Raw genomic sequence first — 23,277 nt, 5'->3', positions numbered from 1 at the left:
TTACCAAGGTCTCTGTAAAGAACTACATTTGTCAAAATTTCAAAACAAAATCTTTTATAGTAGAGCTGAAAACTGACTTATTTAGAAACTCATTTAATACAGGTGCATATTCTTTTTAATTACAACAGATGTTATTAATAAACTGAGTGAGTATGGATCTTTTAATATCTCACGAGAGTGCGTGACAGCCCCATCTATCCATGGGGGCCAAAGAAGGAAAATTGGAAGGGTCATAGTTTTTTTGTTTTTAATATTTTTTTATAGATTTTTTATTTTTATTTATTTTTGGCTGCATTGGGTTTTCATTGCTGCATGCAGGCTTCTCATTGGGGTGGCTTCTCTTGTTGCAGAGCATGGGCTTTAGGCGTGCGGGCTTCAGTAGTTGTAGCACGCAGGCTCAGTAGTTGTGGCTCTCAGGCTTAGTTTCTCCATGGCATGTGGGATCTTCCCGGACGAGGGATCGAGCCCATGTCCCCTGCATTGGCAGGCAGATTCTTAACCACTGCGCCACCAGGGAAGTCCCATGGAAGGGTCACAGTTTTGTTTGAATTCACTGTAGGCACATCGTCATCCCCAAATCAAGCAACCTAATGATATCTGCCTATTATTTACATCCTTTTTAAGGGACATAATACCTGAAAATATACTTTGTGAATTACGCTTTTATAGAAAATTTCTAATTGGAAAAGACAACTCCACACCACCACAGTAATTTACCATAACTCATGTGCTTCTTACACTGTGTAATTTACAATTGCTCTCCTTCTTGAACAATATTAAAGTCATATCTCATGGGTGATTAGATAGCCCCTTTGTACCCTTAGGTTCAAGGAAATAAGTGGGAACAATTTTCTCTTCAATAGACAATGGTGGATAAACAAGCAAATACACGAACATGCTTTAAAAGGTCAGCCATAATCAGCTGGCTTGGCTACGGCAGTATCTTAAACATATATACAGTAATAAACCTGATTAAGAATACCTGTTATTTCTTATTATAATATTTTCTTCTGGATTATAATAGTCTGCCCTTGGAATTTTCAAAGAAAATAGAGACTTTATAGATTCTTTAAAAAGATTATGTTAAAAATAGCAAACTCTCTCACTCTACCCATTCAAGATCCGAATTTATTTTTAAAGGTCTTCCATTTTTCTCCTAATGTATGGCATAGTTTTTGGAGGGAATTGTATTTGTTTGACATATTCCTTTCTCTGATTCAATCCCATACAGTATAAAAATAAATATTTTTCAATTAAAGATTACAGTTAACGTAGTGAGCTTTGAAAAGGTCAAAACCTGAGTCTAGGCTTCACCTAGACCCATAGTGGCTTTTACAGTATTTTATTTCTTTATTATTAATACTGTGTTTGCTCTAAAAACAGAATCAGTCAGAGAGAGAAAAACAATACAAAATAGTTTAGCTTTCTTACTTTCTCAAACCAAAATCTTTGATAACAGAAAGGACTTCTGGCTAGTCTTTGCCATATCCAGAAAGAAGTTTACCTTGTCAATATGTTATTTGAGATGGCATTGCTTCCTTGGTACAGTACCCAAGAGAAGGGCTGTATCCCTTCTCTAGTAATATACAACCCACACAGCAGGAAGAAGGCAGTTCATGTACTTTTGAAATAGATTTTAAACTTTGAAAAAATATGAATCTATCTGGATTGATGGTACATTGGTGTGTACCTTATCTTTGCCTGTGTACTCAAATGGTGCATCTGTCTTTAATCTGACAGTATATCTCGTGAACATACAAATCAAGCAATATCCGAGGTAATCAAGTTCTCTGTGACAACCTCAGCAATCTTTCTGTTTTAGGATGGGTGACATATCTGTCCTCCTGGATAAAGCCATGACTAATAGATGAGAATGTTAACATCTTTCATCCTTTATATCTATCCAGAGATAATTCAGAGGACAAAGGAGATAGTGTGTGCCACATTAGGGCTTGTTTTGTTCATTCTTTAGACAATTAAGTGGAGACAGGTGAATATGAAATATGGCAAAGCTAATGTTTTTTTCAGCAGTAATGTTTTTACTTGAAATTCTTCCTTTGGTGAGGGAGTTTCTTACCAGCGCATTTATATATCATATTTCTATTTAAATGAAAGTTTGTAGTTCACTGTGTGATTATGTGCCATGCTGAGGCTTCTGAGAACATCTTTTCCAAGAAGACAGTCTCTAACTGGTCAGGCACCTATTCCCTTTGAAAAAAGAGTGAAGTAGGAAACTCAGACATTCAAAAAGTAATATAAGAAGCTACTGTAGACTTAGGATTCCTTTTACTGCTGGAATCAATGTGTTCAAAGACAAGAATATTTGGGGATACATGAAGGATTTTTATTTTGCTTGTTAAGAAAAAAAAAGTGAGAGAAGCTACATGAAGATCACACCCATGGTGGTATTTAAAATGCATTAATTTTCTTCCCTTTTCTACTTCATTTTCTGGATTATTTTCTTTCACTTTTATGTCCTAATTCTACAGTATCATTTAGGACCAGGGATGCAATATCAGTATTAGTATTTTTTCATTCTGTATATGGTGAGTGAATACATTTATCATTTTGCTTCACCTCTTCCATAATTTACAATAATAATGTTGAACTTTGGAATTCTGTAGAGGGCATGAAAATAGGACTATATCAAGAGTAATAAGTCAGGGCTTCCCTGGTGGCACAGTGGTTTGGAATCCGTCTGCCAATGCAGGGGACACGGGTTAGAGCCTTGGTCTGGGAAGATCCCACATGCCGCAGAGCAACTAAGCCCGTGCGCCACAACTACTGAGCCTGCGCTCTAGAGCCCGCGAGCCACAACTACTGAAGCCCGTCCGCCTAGAGCCCATGCTCTGCAACAAGAGAAGCCACCGCAATGAGAAGCCCGCGCACCCCAAGGAAGAGTAGCCCCTGCTCACTGCAACTAGAGAAAGCCTGCGCACAGCAACGAAGACCCAGCGCAGCCAAAAATAAATAATTTTTTAAAAAAAGCGTAACATCTCATATTTTTGGCTTTCATGCCACATGTTGATAAAGAACATCTCGTCCCTTTCAAGGGGTTCTGTTTATTCATTGTTGGAGGGCTTGTTGTGAAGACCTTTGAATATCATTAAAATATAATGTTATAGTAGAGATAAGCAAAGTTCAGTATTTGGAGCCAGTTAGGAGCCCCAATATTTGCCAATAGTGTATATATGAAGGTAACATAATGTATGTATATAATGAAGGTAACATTAATGTCTACCTTTAAATTTAGGGCACTCTGGAAAACATGTTTGATTTTTTGACAGGGCACGTGAACTACTTTTTTAATGATGCAGAAAATGAAAGAGGAACAGATAGGATCTAGCAGAAAGATATATTAGTCAAGCTCTTTGAGGTTGCAAGGAAGAGACAAACACGGTTACTTCCAGTTTTAGAGATTTGTTATAACAATATGCAAGAATGATTTATTATTAAAGACCACTCCATCAACCATCTAGTTTCGGATGTACACCACAATTTATGAAAATTGGAAAATTTACTGACTGTTCCTTTACTTGGCTGAAATAACCTATTTTCTCTTTGTAACCCTAACACAGTTGCCCAAATGGAGATTTTGACTGGGTTGATAGACTGCTTTCTCATATGGAGTAACTTAGGGAGAGTTGGCCTCCTTCATACTCAGCCCATATACTGTTGCTTTCAAACAAAAAATTAATGCCTAATTTTAGGGCAGCAGAGATGGTTTCAGTGAGATGTAGTGTCAAAACTAAGTCATTGCAGCCAATGCCTGAGAGAGAACACTGCACCTAATGATAATCATTAGCAAGTGTATGCAGCTATACAAGAATGGTATTAAGTATTGCCTATAGTATTTTGATGCTGATGAAGTCCATTGCTTTTGTTTCTCTCTATGAAACTATTTGACCTTAGAGTACAAACTAATATGCATTTCCCCTTAGGGTACAATTTAGGAAACTGTAATTTAATGGGTAATATGTTACTTTTATCTGGTTTAAAGTAATATTCAAACTCCCTTTCCTAATCCCTAATTGGCTAAAGTATTACAAGACCAAATTACATAATCCTGAAGAAACAGTCATGGGAATATAAGTAATATCACAATGGATTGCTTCATTCTTCTAATTTATCCTATATAATTTAGGTTTTCTTCATTTTACCCAAGAATACCTCTGGATTTATTATTCTGCAGATAGGTGAGATACAGTATTCCTAGATGATTTCTAAGCAGGATTTTGGAAACTCTGAAGGAGGAAGGAGCCATGGGAATCTTGTATTAGGGTCTATGTTGTTTGGCCATTGCAGGAATTATACTTTGTAGGCTAAGGCATATATTGTTTAGCAGAGAGCTGATTCTGATAACTTTTTTCAGAATGGTTTTTGATATTTGGCAAGCATTTTGAGGTTTTATATGTATTACCTGGAGCTCATACAGTACAAAGAGGTAGCATACTCGAGGAGGGATTAATAATTTTTGGCTTATTTGATTAGTAATTTTTGGAAGAAGGGGCAAAATTAATGGAGCACGATTCCAGATTAGGGAAGAGAGGATGAAATGGTCCAGTGGTTCTGCCACCTTTGAAACCTAAATAAAGTGTGAGAATTCCTAAGCATGAGCTAGTTACTATAAAAACAGGTCATCTGGATCCTCACTGGATTTTAACACCAGAAGTCTTGCATCCCAGGCCTCTAGTTTGCATGACCAACTTGTTGCAGTTTTCCAGAGACTGTCTTAGATTTACAGCAGTCCCAGGGAATCCAGGACTATTAGTTACCTCCTCATGAGAAATCTTAGGCCAAAATCACCCAGCTAAGCTGCTCCCAAACTCCTAACTCACAAAAATAAATGTTGATTGATTTAAACGACTATGTTTTGAGGTAATTTCTACACAGCAGCAAATAACTAATACAGTACCCTTTTTACAGTTGAAGATATATAGAGTCAGACATTTTAATTTCAGAAAAAATTCCCTTTTATAGAGTTGCTTAGCCCAAGTATCTAGTATGAAAATATATTCAATGTGATTGTGGACCACAATTACCAGTAAGTTATGTGTGCCAAAGTGGTATGAAATTGAAAAAATATGAACTATCAATAATTCAGGTTTCAGCAAAGGCCTGAGATTTGAAAGAGAGCAAAAAAAAACATTGGTCAGGTAAACATCAAAACCTTCTGATATCTTCAGAATTTACTATTGAGGAAGTTGAGTAATCAACAGAATTTTCAATAAATTAAGATCAATTGCTCTCTCTAGGCCATCGATATTTTGAATAAATTGCTCCACTCAACACCTTAAGTTTTCCTTTAGACTACTCAGACAATGAAATGGGTTACATATATTTGCATTTAGTGCAATGAGGCTTTCACAATAAGCCTCACTGTTCCTGTAAGTATTTTGAATTAACAATCAGACATGCTCAAAACAGGTGCAAATTTTAGCAGATAGTCTGTCTTAAGTAGCCCAATAATGAAGGTTTTACTTGCAGCAATATCATTTATTGCATTGTTTCAGTTCTTTTCTGTTATATACAGAGTTACTGCCAAAGGCCTCCTAGCGTTCCAAGAAATGAGAAAAAAAAAATCTGCCTTTTAAAGTTGGGTTGTTAGAAAATTGATAGTTTAGCATTTCATATCCTACCTCTGTGAAACCCGGACTTGCATGAAAATTGCACTTGCTTTGGATAAGTGAAAAAAAATCTTTGTTCACACTCAAGTCAGTTAGAAGATTTTAAAATTAATGACGTTTACTGTTTTTTAAAACATATTTTCAAGTAAATATAGTAACCTTAAGGTCAGATTAAATTGGACTTTGGATGTCAAATTGAAGACTTTGAGCTCTGCTGCAACTCCAGCAAATCCTTAGCCTTGCTATACCTCAGAATGACCTGGGAGCTTTAAAAGTACAGATTCCAGGACTCCAACACAGATTGAATAGCCAAGGTAGGCATTCATGTTTTTTTTTTTTGCTTTTATTTGTTTTTATAGTAACTTGATGACAGGGCAAAAGTGTTTTAGGAAGACACAACATTTCATTCCAGGTGAAATGTACAGGATGGACTGATGTGAAGATAGAGTGAGGTGAGACAAGCCTCTTGACAGATAGTGGAAGCAGGTGTTTTAGATAAGGGGTTTTTGATATAGTTTTAGGCATAAAGGTGAGCGCCAAGATTAGGATAGTGGCAATGGTAAGGAAAAAGCTTGTTACTGATGTCAGACATTTCCACAGAAGACTGTTTCTCTTCGCTATTTTTGGTTTGGTCTTGTCCTGCTCTTGTGTGCTCTTCCTTTAAAGGCCAGATAATGTTAAATTTACATCTGTATAGAATAAACCACCAGAAATTCAAACAGTTAGAAATGTCATCCTATCGGCCTGGATTCTGCCTTTCAGTAAAAGAAAAGCTTGGGCTTCCCCTGAGGTTATATTTGATCCTCAAATCTTTCTGTTCCCACCAAAAGAGAGGTTAAGAAGAGAGAAATATCCTCAAAAAATGCTCTCTGCAAACAACTAACACCTAAACAGAGAGGATGAGCAAGGTCAGGAGAAGAAAGTCTCAGATAAGAGCACCCATTTATGTACAAAATATTACACATCATCTGTCTAAGCATGTTGATATTGAGTAGCAACTTGCTATTATATGTGTTCAATCAGATATCCTTGAGAGGTGGTCTTTGCACCCAGTCCAATCTTGAACATTCTTCCCAAAGATTGGGAATCTTTGGGAATAATAATTCTATTTATTATATCTTATGTCAGCAACTACTGACATAAGACAAAATGGTGTACTATATAAACTTCTGTTTTATCCAATCAATCGCCCCAAAATCAATCTAGAAGACATTTAGAAATGCAAAGAAGTATATACATATTTTATCTCCCCAAAAGAAATATATATGTCATCTCTCTAAAAGCAAATAGAAAGGTAGTTTACTGAAAACAATGATGTATTGTAAATCAAATTGATTTTTGTTTTGTGTTGTTTTCCATAGCACTAGCTGTTTAGTATTATTGGTATAGGACTCCCCTGCATTTGAATGACAAGCTACACTTTCATGGTGTGCTCAGAATAAACATCAACATGATAATTGGACTAGGCATGTCTGCTGGGGAAAAAAAGGCTAGAATACTGCTCACCAGGAGGAGAGTCAAAACATCTCTTGTGGTTATGGGAGGAAAGATCATAAAATATTAACTTTAACATTTGCATCATCGTACACAGAATTTTCTCACACATCTGTCCTGTGTTCTAAGAGTCACCACAACAATTATGTCTGTGAATCAGCTTTAGTAAATATTAATAACAGTCAAAACAATGACAATAGCAACAGCAGCAGTGACAGGTTATTGAAAACCTATTTGGTGCCAGCTATCTTTGGAATTCACAAAGCTCTGTGAGAGCAGGGACTTTTATCTGATTACTGCTGTATTCTCAGTGCCTAGCACCATGCCTGGGACCACACTATGGGCTTGCTATAAGTAGTGGTTGAATAAATAACCAACTACTATGTTCCAAGCATTATTTTTTAAAAATCAAAAAGTGAACAAGACAAATAAGATATCTGCCTTCATGGAGTGTATAGTCTAGCAGATTATTTTCGCATTGAATATATACACACGCGTACACACACACACACATACACATGTAACTGAGAAATATCATGTAAGGGTAAGGACTTTAAAATTGGTGCATTTAATTTTTTTTAAGTTGTTTTTGAGTTTTTAAAATTTTATTGGAGTATAGTTGATTTAGTGTTGTATAAGTTTCAGGTGTAGAGCAAAGTGATTCAGTTATACATATACATATATTCATTCTTTTTCAGATTCCTATATAGGTTATCACGGAATATTGAGTAGAGTTCTCTGTGCTATACAGTAGGTCCTTCTTGGTTATCTATCTTGTATATAGTAGTGTGTGTATGTTCATCCCAAGCTCCTGATTTATCCCTCCCCTGCCCTTTTCCTTTTTGGTAACCATAAATGTCTTTTCAATATTTGTAAGTCAGTTTGTATTTTGTAAATATGTTCATTTGTATCATTATTTTTATCATCTACAAATAAGTGATATCACATGACATTTGTCTTTCTCTGTCTGACTTACTTCACTTAATATGATAATCTCTAGGTCCATCCATGTTGCTGCAAATGGTATTATTTCATTCTTTTTTATGGCTGAGTAATATTCCATTGTTTGTATTACCACATCTTCTTTATCCACTCTTCTGTCTATGGACATTTATGTTGCTTCCATGTCCTGGCTATTGTAAATAGTGCTACAGTGCACATTAGGGTGCGTGTATTTTTTGTATTATGATTTTCTCTGGGTATATGCCCAGGAGTGGGATTGCTGGATCATATGGTAGTTCTACTTTTAGTTTTTTAAGGAACCTCCATACTGCTCCCCATAGTGGGTGTACCAATTTACATTCCCACCAACATTGTAGGAGGGCTCCCTTTTCTCCACACCCTTTCCAGCATTTATTGTTTGTAGACTTTTTGATGATGGCCATTCTGACTGATGTGAGATGATACCTCATTACAGTTTTGATTTGCATTTCTCTGTTGAACATCTTTTCATGTGCTTATTAGCCATCTGTATGTCTTCATTGGAGAAATGTCTATTTGGATCTTCCCCCCATTTTGTGATTGGGTTGTTTGTTTTTTTGACATACAGCTGCATGAGCTGTTTGTATATTTTGGAGATTAATCCCTTGTTGGTTGCTTCGTTTGCAAATATTTTCTCCCATTCTCTGGGTTGTTGTTTGTTTTGTGTATGGTTTCCTTTGCTGTGCAAAAGCCTTTAAGCTTAGTTAGGTCCCATTTGTTTATTTTTGTTTTTATTTCCATTTCTCTAGGAGGTGGGTCGAAAAAGATCTTGCTGCGATTTATGTCAGAGTGTTCTGCCTATGTTTTCCTCTAAGAGTCTTATAGTATCTGGCCTTACATTTAGGTCTTTAATCCATTTTGTGTTTATTTTTGTGTATGGTGTTAGGGAGTGTTCTAATTTCATTCTTTTACATGTAGCTGTCCAGTTTTCCCAGCATCACTTATTGAAGAGACTGTCTTTTCTCCATTGTATATTCTTTTCTCCTTTGTCATAGATTAATTGACCATAAGTGCATGGGTTTATTTCTGGGCTTGCTATCCTGTTCCATTGATCTATATTAAAATTTGTTTATCATGCCTTTTTCCCCATTAGAATGTGAGTTCCATGTGGACTGGGACCTTGTCTGTCTCATTCACTATATCCCCTAATGCCTAGAACAGTATCCTGCATATAATACTCAATAAATAATTAAACTTTTGATCTTTCTACCAAAGCTTGGTTTACATTCCCTGGGCATTTATTTACTTTGAAAAAGGGGGAACTTACACTGAACCTAGAGTGCTTTAGTTGAAAGATGTGAGTAAAAGTCACAGAGAAAGGACTGAAAGATAGGAAGGGGAAACCAATAAAGATTACTTCCTAAAAGCAACTGGAAATGTCAAAAGTATAGACATGGAGAACAGATTAGAGGTTTCCAGAGGTTAGGATGGGATGGGAAAAAAGTGAGTATAGCTATAACAATGCAACTCAAGGATCCTTGTGGTAAGGGAACTGTTCTGTATCTTGATTGTGTCAATGTCAGTATGTATCCTAGTTGTGATACTGTACTATAGTTTTCCAAGATGTTACCATTGGGAGAAACCGATTAAATGATACATAGGGTCTCTCTGTATTATTTCTTACAATTTCATGTGAGTGTACAATTGTCTCCAAATAAAATGTTTAGTTTAAAAAGTCGCTGTAAATGTGTCAGAAATAATGCATAAAGAATATTTAGATATTTTAAATACAGACAGCCATTTTGCTCCCTCATAGAATGCTCACATCTAACTTTATTTTCAGTGGATTGATAGAGACATCTCAGAGGCCCAAGCCAGCAATTACTGACACAAGACAAAGTGGTGTGCTACATAAACGTATGTGTTTTACCCATCTCTGTTGCTGTGAAAAATATTTCTAAAATCCAAAATGTCATGTTTTCAAGTTACTCTCAAAGCTGCTGACAGTTGTAGCTGTTTCTAACATTGATTCTCAGTCTGGAATGTATGCCGAATAATGCGAACATGGCTCTGGGATTTGGCGTGTAGGTCTGTTCACTCTTTTCAATGATTTTGGATGACATCCAAACAAACTCATAAATGTAGTATTCAGAACATAGTTCTTTTCTTCCCCAGCCTTATCCCAACATATAAATCACTTCCAGGGGTGTGTATTTGGATATTCCCCCTGTCATTTTAAACAAGGAGGCAAGAGTTAAAAAAAAAAGTATGTCCTTCTGGATCAACTCTTACATGAAAATTCTGTGGAAAAGGAAGATCCATTTTTTTAATAAATTTATTTATTTATTTATTGGCTGCATTGGGTCTCCGTTGCTGTGCGCGGGCTTTCCCTAGTTGCAGTGAGCGGGGGCTACTCTTTGTTGCGGTGTGCAGGCTTCTCATTGCAGTGGCTTCCCTTGTTGTGGAGCACGGCCTCTAGATGTGCAGGCTTCAGTAGTTGTGGCTCGCGGGCACTAGAACACAGGCTCAGTAGTTGTGGCACACAGGCTTAGTTGCTCTGCGGCATGTGGGATCTTCCCGGACCAGGGCTCAAACCCGTGTCCCCTGCATTGGCAGGCGGATTCTTAATCACTGCACCACCAGGGAAGTCCCAGGAAGATCCATTTTTAAATAACAGCCTAGTATGTGAGCCTCCCGGTATGGTAGTCTCCAACTCCTTGGCAGCAACTTTTTGTGTTTGTTTGGTATCATAGGTAAACAGTATTTAAATGAAATATAAATATACATCCAATCTTGTACCAATGTTGAGTCTAAATTGATCACTTTGAAATATTATGTAAAGGTTATAGACTAATTCCTCAAGCTTCTGGTTTTGCATGAGATCAACTCGCTAACAACATGACTATACACACAACATGGTCACTATAAATGGTGTGTGAAATATGTTTGATTTTATGAAACTTTTGTGAAACTATCACTTGGTAAATATTTAAATCTAATCCTACTTTATGTGATTTTAAAGCTTCTATTTATAGATTGCTTCTAATGCTTTTAAAAAAGGTGTGTATTGATGATTGTTAAACTGCCTCAATCTCATTGAATCTAGAATTTTTTTCTACTTGATACTTAATATAGCACATTTCATAATTTTATATACTGTTATAGCACCTGAAATACAAATTATCCCCTTGATAATTATGTTTTCCTTTGTATATGGTTGTGTGATAACTGTTATTTATTTTCTTTTATACATCTTTATTGGAGTATTATTGCTTCACAATGCTGTGTTAGCTTCTGTTGTACAACAGAGTGAATCAGCCATATGCATACATATATCCCCATATCCCCTCCCTCTTGAGCCTCCCTCCCACACTCCCTATCTCACGCCTCTAGGGATAACTGTTATTTCTTTAAAACCTAATTTTCCAAATATAAATCTTATGTTCAATGTGAAGATATGTAACACATAAACAAAGAACAAAAGGCAGTCATAGATAATTTCATTAAAAAGGGACAGCTATTTAGCTTTTTGATGATTATGTTACATACATTTATTTATATATGGTTTATGTATTTCACCATTTAATTTCATTTTTTACAGTGTGGTGATAGTTTCTGATATATACATATGGGAAAATTATGTAGTTTTAATTAAATCTATTGGTTTAAATTTTTTTTTTTGCCTTTCACTTTCTAACTACATGAGTTTTGGATAATTCATGTAACCTCTCTGATCTTTATTTTCATATCTGTTAAATTAAGATGATAATACTATATACTTCTCCAAGTTATTGTGAAGATTAAATGAAATAATCCATGCAACATTTTCATGATACCTGGCTTTTAGTGAGTACTCAGTGAATATTAGCTGTTGTTGTTACTACCAGCACTAATACCAGCACCATCACCACCAATACTACATACTTTTGTGTTCTATAATTATTGTCTTTAAGTTTATTACTTAAACTTTAAATAAGCTTTTCTATAGGATATTAGGACTCTATATAAACATAATTTAATACATACAGATGTATTTCATTAACTTTATCATTCTTAAATAAATGTTTTATAAACAACAACTTTATGAACATCTTTGGGAGTTAAACTTATTTTAAACTATTTTTTCTATACTATATTTTTCTTTGAAAATAACCCACCACCAATTCCATCAAGTGGTAGTCTCAAGTATTTTAATTCAGTGCTGAGTTATATAAATTTTTATTACCTGGCCTTGGAAATCTAGATTGTTTTTTATACAGGGTAAGTAATTCTACACTCCATCTATTAAAGTAAACAAATCCAATAGAACCCACTTAATTTATCAAGTGGTGATTACATACAATTATGAGCTTGATGTTTATTTTCATGCTTACATGCACATGCACATCATCCTATATATCTATATTGATCAATCTATGTATATCTACCTACCTGTCTATCTGTATCTATAATAACAGAGGCATCTTCACAGTCATATAGGTAGGCCACTCCATAAAGAGTTAACTGTTGGTAGGATTATATCTAGAATATTAAAGGAAAATCTTTAGTCTGTTAAAAACCTCACCGTCCCAAGCTGTTTTATGTTGTTCAGTGACATTTTGGAATTAGGCCACAGCTGGTAGCAGTGATGGAGAGAAACAATGAAAAGAGAAAATGATTGGTAATGCTGCTAATGAACTGATTTGACACAGTGCTTAGCACAGAGTTCATTATAAACTTGTAGATGACAGACATTTAGACAATTCTATGTGACAATATTAGGAAACTAAAGCAGAGTCTGTAGCTGATACTGCGGAAGTCATCTACAGTATTGAAAAGGTCATTTATAATTTGCAAAACTACACATTACTTGATGAACTAAGGATACATAGTTAAGCTTGAGTAAGCTAGAAGGTTAATGATATGGCTAAAACTCTTACCAGAAGGAAACATATTTGACAAATGGTTTGTAGCATGTTAAAAAAAATCTGACCATTAAAATAATCAAGAAATTCCTAGTTTAAATGAGTTGTTTAATATGTATTATAGATACATAAAGAGACAAATGAGAATTATTTTTTAAATGGTGAGGGAAGTTAATGAACTCTCTAAAGTATTGAAGTTACAAAATGTAAATAAGGTGAGCCTTCTAGACATCTAGTTTTAGGAAGGAATAAAGAAAAGAATGGCAAATGCTATCAAAAGCCATGCCAAAACATTATTCTTGTTTAAAAATAAAAATCCCTGCAAATTTTAGTGATATTAAAAGACTTATGTAACTCTGTGCCACGATATATGGGGAAGAGCTGCCAAATACAGAAAACTCAGAGGACACCGAGAAATACACATAGGAAGAAAGTCTGCAGCTATGAATTTCGAAGTGTTATTGCTAAATTTGTCAATCTTTTGTTTAGAAAGTCAAGCATGGGCTTTTACAGAGTACTTCCCCATATTCCTTGCATTCCATTAGGCATTAAAGGAAGGCAGGCTTGGGAGTTCCCTGGTGGCCTAGTGGTTAGGATTCTGGGCTTTCACTGCCATGGCCCGGGTTCAATCCCTGGTTGGGGAACTGAGGGAACTGAGATGCCGCAAGCCATGCAGCATGGCCAAAACAAAAAATAGGAGGCTTACTGAAGTATTAAACAGGAAGTAGTCTATGGCTGGTTAGGGAGAAGTAAATATTTAAATAACTCACACACAACTCTGTATCAGAAGTAAAAAATACTAGCCCTTCCTCCACATAAGCCCCTCTAAACTGCTGGTCCACAGATACTTGGTTTATTCGAACATAAGTAATTACTAATGAGGAACCAGCAAAAGAACTACAAAATTATACCATGAAAAAATACAGGCATACCTTGGAAATACTGTGGGTTCACTTCCAGACCACCACAATAAAGCAAATATTGCAATAAAGCGAGTCACAGCAATTTTTTGGTTTCCCAGTGCATACAAAAGTTATGTTTACACTATACTGTAGTCTATTAAGTGTGCATGGCATTATATCTTTAAAAAAATGTACATACCTTAATTAAAAAAATACTTTATTGCTAAAAAATGCTAACCATCTTCTGAGCCTTCAGGTAGTCTTAATCTTTTTGCTGGAAGAGTGTCTTCCCTTGATGTTGATGGCTACTGACTGATCAAGGTGGTGGTTGCTGGAGGTTGGGATGGCTGGGTCAATTTCTTGAAATAAGACAACAGTGAAGTTTGCCTCACTGATTGTCTCTTCCTTTCACAAATGATTTCTCTGCAGCACATAATGCTGTTTAATAGCATTTTACCCACAGTAGAATGTCTTTCAAAATTGGAGTCAGTCCTCTCAAACACTGCCACTGCTTTATCAATTAAGTTTATGTAACATTCTAAATCCTTTGTCATCATTTCAAGTCTTCACAACATCTTCACCAGGAGTAGATACCATCTCAAGAAACCACTTTCTTTGCTCATCCATAAGAAGCAACTCCTCAGCCATTCAAGTTTTATCATGAGATTGCAGCAATTAATTAATATCTTCAGGCTCCACTTCTAATTCTAGTTCTTTTGTTATTTCCACGCCATCTGCAGTTACTTCCTCTGCTGCAGTTTTGAACCCTTCAAAGTCATCCATGAAGGCTGGAATCAACTCCTTCCAAACTCCTGTTAATGTTGATATTTTGACCTCTTCCTGTGAATCACAAATGTTCCAAATGGCATCTAGAATGGTGAATACTTTCCAGAAGGTTTTCAATTTACTTTGCCCAGATCCATGAGAGGAATCCCTATCTATGGCAGCTATAGCCTTATGAAATGTATTTCTTAAATAATAAGACTTGAAAATCAAAATGACTTCTTCATCCATAGGCTTCAGAATGGATGTTGTATTAGCAGGCATGTAAAGAACATTAATCTCTTCGTCCACCTCCATCAGAGATCTTGGGTGACCAGGTGCATTATCAATAAGCAGTAATATTTTGAAAGAACTCTTTTTTCTTAGCAGTAGGTCTCAACAGTGGGCTTAAAATATTTAGTAAACCATGTTGTAAACAGATGTGCTGTCATCCAGGCTTTGTTTATGCTCCATTTATAGATCACAGGCAGAGTAGATTTAGAATAATTCTTAAGGGCCCTAGGATTCAGAATGGTAAATGAGCATTGGCTTCAACTTAAAGTCACCAGCTCCACTGGCCCCTAACAGTGGAGTCAACCTGTCCTTTGAAGCTTTGAAGCCAGGCATTGACTTTTCCTCTCTGGCTATGAAAATCCTAGATGGCATCTTCTTCCAATAGAAGGCTGTTTCATCTCCATTGAAAAGCTGTTGTTTAGTGTAGCCACCTTCATTAATTATCTTAACTAGTTCTTCTGGATAACTTGCTGCGGCTTCTACATCAGCACTTGCTGCTTCATCATGTACTTTTATGTGATGGAGATGGCTTCTTTCCTTAAACTTCATGAACCAATCTCTGCTAACTTCAAACTTTTCTTCTGCAGCTTCCTCACCTCTTCCAGCCTTGATAGAATTAAAGTGAGTTAGGGCCTTGCTCTGGATTAGATTTGGGCCTAAGGGAATGTCGTGGCTGGTTTGATCTTCTATCCAGACCAGTAAAACTTTCTCCATATCAGCAATAAGGCTGTTTTGCTTTATTATCACTGATATGTTCATTGGAGTAACACTTTTAATTTCCTTCATGGACTTTTCCTTTGCATTCAAAACTTGGCTAACTCTTTGGTGCAAGAGGCCTAGCTTTTGGCCTGTATCAGCTTTCAATATGCTTTCCTCGCTAAGAATAATCATTTTTAGCTTTTGATTTAAAGTGAGATACATGCAACTCTTCCTTTCACTTGGAAACTTAGAGGCCATTGTAGGATTATTAATTGGCCTAATTTCAATATTGTTGCATTTCAGGGGACAGGGAGGCTGGAGGAGAGGAAAAGGGATGGGGGAACTGCTAGTAGGTGGAACAGTCAGAACACACACATTTATTTATTAAGTTTGCTATCTATTTATATGGGTGTGGTTTGTGGTACACCCCCCCCACACACACAATTACAATAGTAATGTCAGAGATCACTGATCACAGATCACCACAACAAATGTAATAATAATGGAAAAGTTTGAAATACTGTGAGAATTATGAAAATGTGACCCAGAGACAGGAAGTGAGCCAGTGCTGTTGGGAAAATGGTGACAGTACACTTGCTTGATTGTTCCACAATCCTTCAACCTTTAAAAAAAAAAATCAGTATCTGCAAAGTGCAAAACAGTGAAGCAGTGTAAAAGGACGTATGCATGTATAATGAAAGGAACATGGAAAACAAGTGGTTAGTGAAGAATATTAACAAGAAAAATACTGTAAGTTAACAGATGACATAACTAAATATTGTAATTCAGGTAGCTCAATAAAACAATCATAACTTTAATAGAGGAACTCATTTCACAATATATATGTATATCAAATTCTCACTTTGTATACTTTATACAATGTTATATGTCAATTATATCTCAGTAAACCTGGAAAAAAATTAAATAGGATTTCAAAGCAGTCTAAGAATTCAGAGAAGATGTTTTAAAACAACAGAAATAGCTAAAACATGAGCCAGCTGAATTAAGAGAAAAAAGTGGAAGAGAGAAATAAAGCCATCTTAATTTTGAGATACCATAAAAGAAAATAACTGTTGAAAACACAGCAAGGAATGTGGAGATGAGGACTGAGAAATGGTAAAAGCTAGTAAGAGAGAGATGGACATGAACAAAAAGTTTAAAAAAAGATTGATTAAAATAATAAATATGGAAGACAAGCAGAAGAACCAACTTACACATAATCAGTGTCACTAAAGAAGAGAAATAAATAGAATAGAAAATCAGTGTTTAAAGTATACTTCATAAAACTTTTCTGGAAATAAGCTTTTAATTTAAATGCCTTTAAGGGTACACTGAGTCCCAGTCGGAAAATGAAACAAAACAATGAACATCAAAACGCATCATAGTAAACTTTCTGGATTCAAAGATAAAGGAAGATTCTTTGGACATCCAAGTAAAAATGTGAAGTCACCTGTAAGGGAAAGAAACCCAGAAAGTCTCAAAAATGTCCACATCACCTTCCAATATTAGAAGCCAGCAGAACAGTGTTCACAGAATCTTCAAAAAAAATAAAGTGTGACCTCTATTTTATCGTTAGGCAAATATTAATTCAAATATAATGATAACAGACTATGATTTTTGAATACACAAAATTTCATGGAGTATAGTTTGCATATGTCCTATTGAACTGATCTAATAGAAGAAGAATTTCAGACAACCAAATGATGAAAGAGAATCTATGTTAAACAGAGAGGTGGCAAGCATTAAATCCATTAAACCCTAGCCTTAAAACTAAAACTGAGAGAATTATTGTTTCAGAGCAGAATTTAAATATTATAAATCATGACACCATAGTAATATTCTAGCTAAATAAAGTTGGATTGGGGTGTGAAAGAGAAAATAGAAAGTAATACAAATAGATTTCCCAGTCTTCTATAGCTTGAGGGTGAAAGTATATAATTTAAAGCTAAAGCTAATAAAGTAATAGGTTACATATATAATAATATAATGTTAATTATAAGAGAGCAAAAAAATTAAAATTATGATGGGGAGGTAAAAGAACTCAGAATAAATGCATAATAATTCTACCATTATTATTGATGGCGTCTTATATCATGTTAAATAGAATATTAATATTAAAATTATAGTTATAAAAAGTAATCTCTTCAAAAACTAAAATCAAACCTCATATTATTTGAAGGGATATATACAGAAAAACAATGTGAAGAAAACACTAAGCACAAATAAATAATGTGAATGAAGACATAAAACCAGAAACCACAAATGTAGAATATTATGGCAGAATTAAGACAAAATCTATCAATAACTGTAAATGTGGTAAATAATCCATTAAAAAGAAAAACATCACATTTCAATTGGAGCAAAGTGTGACCGTATGCTATAGAACTGTGATACAAGGAAAATCAAGTGGCTCAGAAAGGTTGAAAATAAAAGTCAAAAGTATTTCAGTTGTGTATTTAAAAAAAAATAACATACCAGAAGTCTTGATGGTAATATGAGTCAAAATCTGAGGCAAAAATAATTAAATAAGATGAAGAAGAGTAATTCTTACTAACAAAGTACAATCCTACATCAAAGTGTGTCAGTCATTCATCAAATAAGATACCTTAAAAAGTCATAAAGCAGAAAATGTCAGTAAATGCAAGGAGAAATAGATAATATTAGTAGTAGAATAACTTAGTTAACCTCTCTCATCCATTACAATTCTAGAACAAAAGTAAGAATGTAGAAAACCTCAAATGCTTACATGATCAGTTAGATCTAATAGATACATAGCTGAAAACAGAAAGACCACATATAAATTAATTATGGAATTTTTACAGAATTTGAGCAGGTATTAGGCCAAAAGAAAACTAAAAGTAAAACCCCATGAGTAGGAAATTACCAAAAAAGAAAGATTACTGGGAAAATACATAATTGATAACCAAATCAGAAAAAAAGTTCTAACATCTAGATATATAAAAATAAAAATTGTCAACATCTGAGGCAAAGAAGAAATATGAACTAAAATTAGAAAATAATGGGAAAGAAAGCTACATATCAGACACTTGAGGATGAACATAAACAATAAAGGAAATTTCATACACTTTTCAATGTACGTTAATGGATAAGAAAGAATGGAATTCAACATAGTACTGGAGTCCTAGCCAGAGTAATCAGGTAAGAAACATAAATAAAAGGCATAGAATTAGAAAAGAAGAAGTAAAATTGCAGATTACATGATTTATATGTAAAAAATCTTGAAGACTCCACCAAGAAACTTATTTCTAATCAACAAATTTAGGAATGTTGGGTAAAATTTAACATGGATAAACCAGTACCATTTCTATACACTGATAGTGAACTACTTGAAGAAAAAATTAAAAGTTCCCATTTCTAATAAGCATCAAAAACAATAAAATACTTAGGAATAAATTCAATCATAAAACATTGATGAAAGAAATAAAAAAGATGCTAATAAAAGGTATCTTGTGGTCATGCATTGGAAGAATATTGTTAATATATCCATACTACTCAAGGCCATCTATAGATTCAGTGAAATCCCTATCAAGATTCTAATGACATTTTTTACAGAAGCAGAAAAAAGTCTTAAAATTGATATGGAGCAACCAACAAGGGATTAATCTCCAAAAATATACAAACAGCTTATACAGCTCAATATCAAGAAACAAAAAAACAAAAAAAACCACAACGCAATCAAAAGCTGGGCAGATGATCTAAATAGATATTTTTCCAAAGAAGACATAAAGATGGCCAAAAGGCACATGAAAAGGTGCTCAATATCACTAATTATTAGAGAAGTGCAAATCTAAACTACAATGAGGTATCACCTCACACCAGTCAAAATGGCCATCATCAAAAAGTCTACAAATAATAAATGCTGGAGAGGGTATGGAGAAAAGGGAACCCTCCTACACTGTTGGTGGAAATGTAAATTAGTATAGCCACTATGGAGAACAGTACGGAGGTTCCTTTAAAAACTAGAAATAGAGCTACCGTATAATCCTGCAATCCCACTCCTGGGCATATATCCATAGAAAACCATAATTTGAAAAGATACATGCATCCCAGTGTTCATTGGAGCACTGTTTACAATAGCCAAGACATGGAAGCAACCTAAATGTCCATCGACAGATGAATGGATAAAGAAGATGTGGTGTTTGTGTGTGTGTGTGTATGCAATGGAATATTAGCCATAAAAAAGAATGTAATAATGCCAACTGTAGCAACATGGATGGGCCTAGAGATTATCGTACTAAGTGAAGTATGTCAGAGAAAGACAAATATCATGTGATATCACTTATTTGTAGATGATAAAAAAATGATACAAATGAAATTATTTACAAAACAGAAACAGACTCACAGATACAGAAGACAAACATATGGTTACCAAAGGGGAAAGGTCGGGGGAGGGATAATTAGGAATTTGGGAATAACATATACATACTACCATATATAAAATAAACAGCAAGGATATACTGTATAGCACAGGGAACTATATTCAACATTTTGTAATAAACTACATAGGAAAAGAATCTGAAAAAGAATGTATATGTGTGTGTGTGTATATATATATGTTGCACATATGTATATGCATATACATATGTATATATATCTGAATCATTTTGCTCTACACCTGAAACTAATACATTGTAAATCAACTATACTTCAATAAATTAAATTTAAAAATTTTTAAAACTTGATATGGAGCCATAAAAGATCCTGAATAACCAAACCAAAGCTGAGAAAAAACAGAATGGGAGGCATCATACTTCCTGATTTAAAGCTATTTTATAAGTCTATAATAAGCAGAACAGTATTGTACTGGTATAAAAACAGACCCATAGACCAATGGAACATATTGAGAGCCCAGAAATAAACCCATGCATATATAGTCAAACCTTATTTCAAAAGATCCAAGAATACTCAGTGGAAAAAAGATAGTTTCTTCAATAAATGGTCCCAGGAAAATTGTATATTCACATGTAAAAGAATGAAATTCGATCCCTGTATTACACCACTCATAAAAATGAACTCCAAATTCATGAAAGACTTAAATTTAAGACGTCCCACCATAAAACTACTAGAAAAAAACAGGAAAAAACTTCATGACAGGGGTCTTGGCAATGATAATTTTTGGATATGACACCTAAAGCACAAGTGATAAAATAAGTCAGACCACATAAAACTAAAAAGCTTTTGCATATCAAAAGAATCAATCAACAAAATGAAAAGGCAACCTACAGAAAGGGAGAAAATATTTGCAAATCATATGTTTGATGAGGGATTCATATACAGAATATATAAAGAAGTCATACAACTCAATAGCCAAAAACCAAATAATGCAATTTAAAGAATGGGCAAAGGACCCAAACAGTTTTCCAAAGAAATGGCAACAGTTACAAGAAATGGTATTTAACATCAGTGATCATTAGGGAAATGCAAATCAAAACCACAACGAGATATCATCTCACACATATTAGAATGGCCATGATGAAAAAGCCAAGAGATAACAAATGTTGGCGAGGATATGGAGAAAAGGAAACCCTTGTGCATGCTTGGTGGGTTTGTAAATTGGTTCAGCCACTATGGAAAGCAGTATGGAGTTCCACAAAATTTTTAAAGTAAAGCTACCATATGATCCAGTGCTTCCATTTCTGGGTATATAGGTGAAGGGATATCTGCACCTCAATGTTCATTGCAGTATTATTTACAATAGCCAAGATATGGAAACAGCCTAAGGTCCATCAATGGATGAATGGATAAGAAAATATGGTACATCTATAGAATGGAATACTCTCCAACCATAGAAAAGAAGGGAATCCTGCTATTTGGGATAAGCTTGATGGCATTATGGTAAGTGAAATAAGTTAGAGAAAGACAAATACTGTATGATCTCACTGATATCTGGAATCTTTTTTTTTATTTCTCATATTTTACTTTATGGTTTTATGTTGTATTTTTTAACTTGACTTTGTACACCTTTCCCCATGTCACTTTTATTTTATTGGAGTATAATTGCTTTACAACATTGTGTTAGTTTCTTCTGTACAACAAAGTGAATCAGCTATATGTATACATATATTCCTTCCCTCTTGAGCCTCCCTCCCAACCCCCCACCCCACCCCTCTAAGTTATCACAGAGGACCAAGCTGATCTCCCTGTGCTATGCAGCAGCTTTCCACTAGCTAGCTGTTTTACACATAGTAATGTATATATATCAATGCTACTCTCTCAATTCGTCCCATCCTCCCCTTCCCCCCTTGTGTCCACAAGTCTGTTTTCTACATCTGTGTCTCTTAAAAGCAAATCAAACTCAGAAAAGGAGATCAGATTTGTGGTTACCAGTGGTGGCGGTTGAGGGATTTAGGGAGATTTGGGTGAAGTGGTCAAAGACACAAAGTTCCAGTTGTAAGGCAAACGTAATGTACATGATGACTATAGTTTACACTGCTGTATGGTATATTTGAAAGTTTTTAAGTGAATAGATCCTAAAAGTTCTCTCAAAAGAAACTTTTTTAAAAATATATTTTTGTATCTATATGAGATGATGGATGTTAACTCAACTTATAGTGGTAATCATTTTATGATATATGTAAATCAGTTCATTATGCTATATATCTTATGCTGTACTTATTTCATTATACCTCAATAAATCTGAAAGAAAAAATCTCTAATTTAAAAATTATCATACCCTAAAATTTACTTATAATTTTCAAAAAACTCATTTTTCATAAAGCCATCTTTGTTATGTTCCCCAGTACACTAACTGGGGACACATTTTCCAAGGATTTATTTAGGCAAGTGTTTTGCCTCATAACAATTTAACTCAGGAAGAAATTAGTAACCTTAATAGATCTATAATTATTTGTTAAAAATCAATACTGTAAAAATCAATGCATTTCCAGTTTAAATCCTAACATGTTTTTCATGGAATTTGAAAAGCTGATCATAAAATTCACAGAACCCCAAAATACCAAAAGTGTTGATAAGTAAGAATAAAGAATGGGAGCATGCCCTATGAGATATCAAGTTTTGTTTTATAGCTAAAGCAATGAAAATCATATGTATTGGCTCAGGGGTGGTTATACATACCAAAGGAATATCACAGAGATATCAAACAGAAAGATCAATGGGGAAAACATGGACTGACTGTAACATGATCCTAGGTCCACAGGTTGTCAAATTGGAGAAAAAAAAGAAAAAAGGAAGAATGGAAACAAATCCTGTAAGTGAATATGATTAACCACAGTAGGGATAAAAGTGAAGCTATACACAAACAAAAAAGGAAAGCAAGTTTGAGCAATCTATTAATTGATGATTTGGAAAATAACAGAACTAATAAATCAATCTAATTTCCGGCACACACAAAATACGTATTAGAAATTACCTCATTTAATGAATGAAAAAAAGCAGAAAGCATGAAAATATGCAAAACAGAAATAATGTTAAAACAACTGTTGCAGAGAAAAATAATTATAAGTAGCTACATTTTGTCAACTGATTATGAATATATATGAAAATCTGGATGATTTGGATTAGCTTCCAGGAAAATATAAATGACCAAAACTGAACTCAGACTAGGAAGCAAATTTTAACTGTTCAATTTCCATAAAATATACTTTTTCAAAGAATTATCCCCTCCTCCCAGCACTTAGCCTGCAGAAAAGTCCT

The sequence above is a fragment of the Lagenorhynchus albirostris genome, chromosome X (assembly GCF_949774975.1).
Source record: "Lagenorhynchus albirostris chromosome X, mLagAlb1.1, whole genome shotgun sequence".
Lineage (NCBI taxonomy): Eukaryota > Metazoa > Chordata > Mammalia > Artiodactyla > Delphinidae > Lagenorhynchus > Lagenorhynchus albirostris.
The sequence above is the reverse complement of the archived record's forward strand: the minus strand, read 5'-3'. Positions refer to the sequence as shown.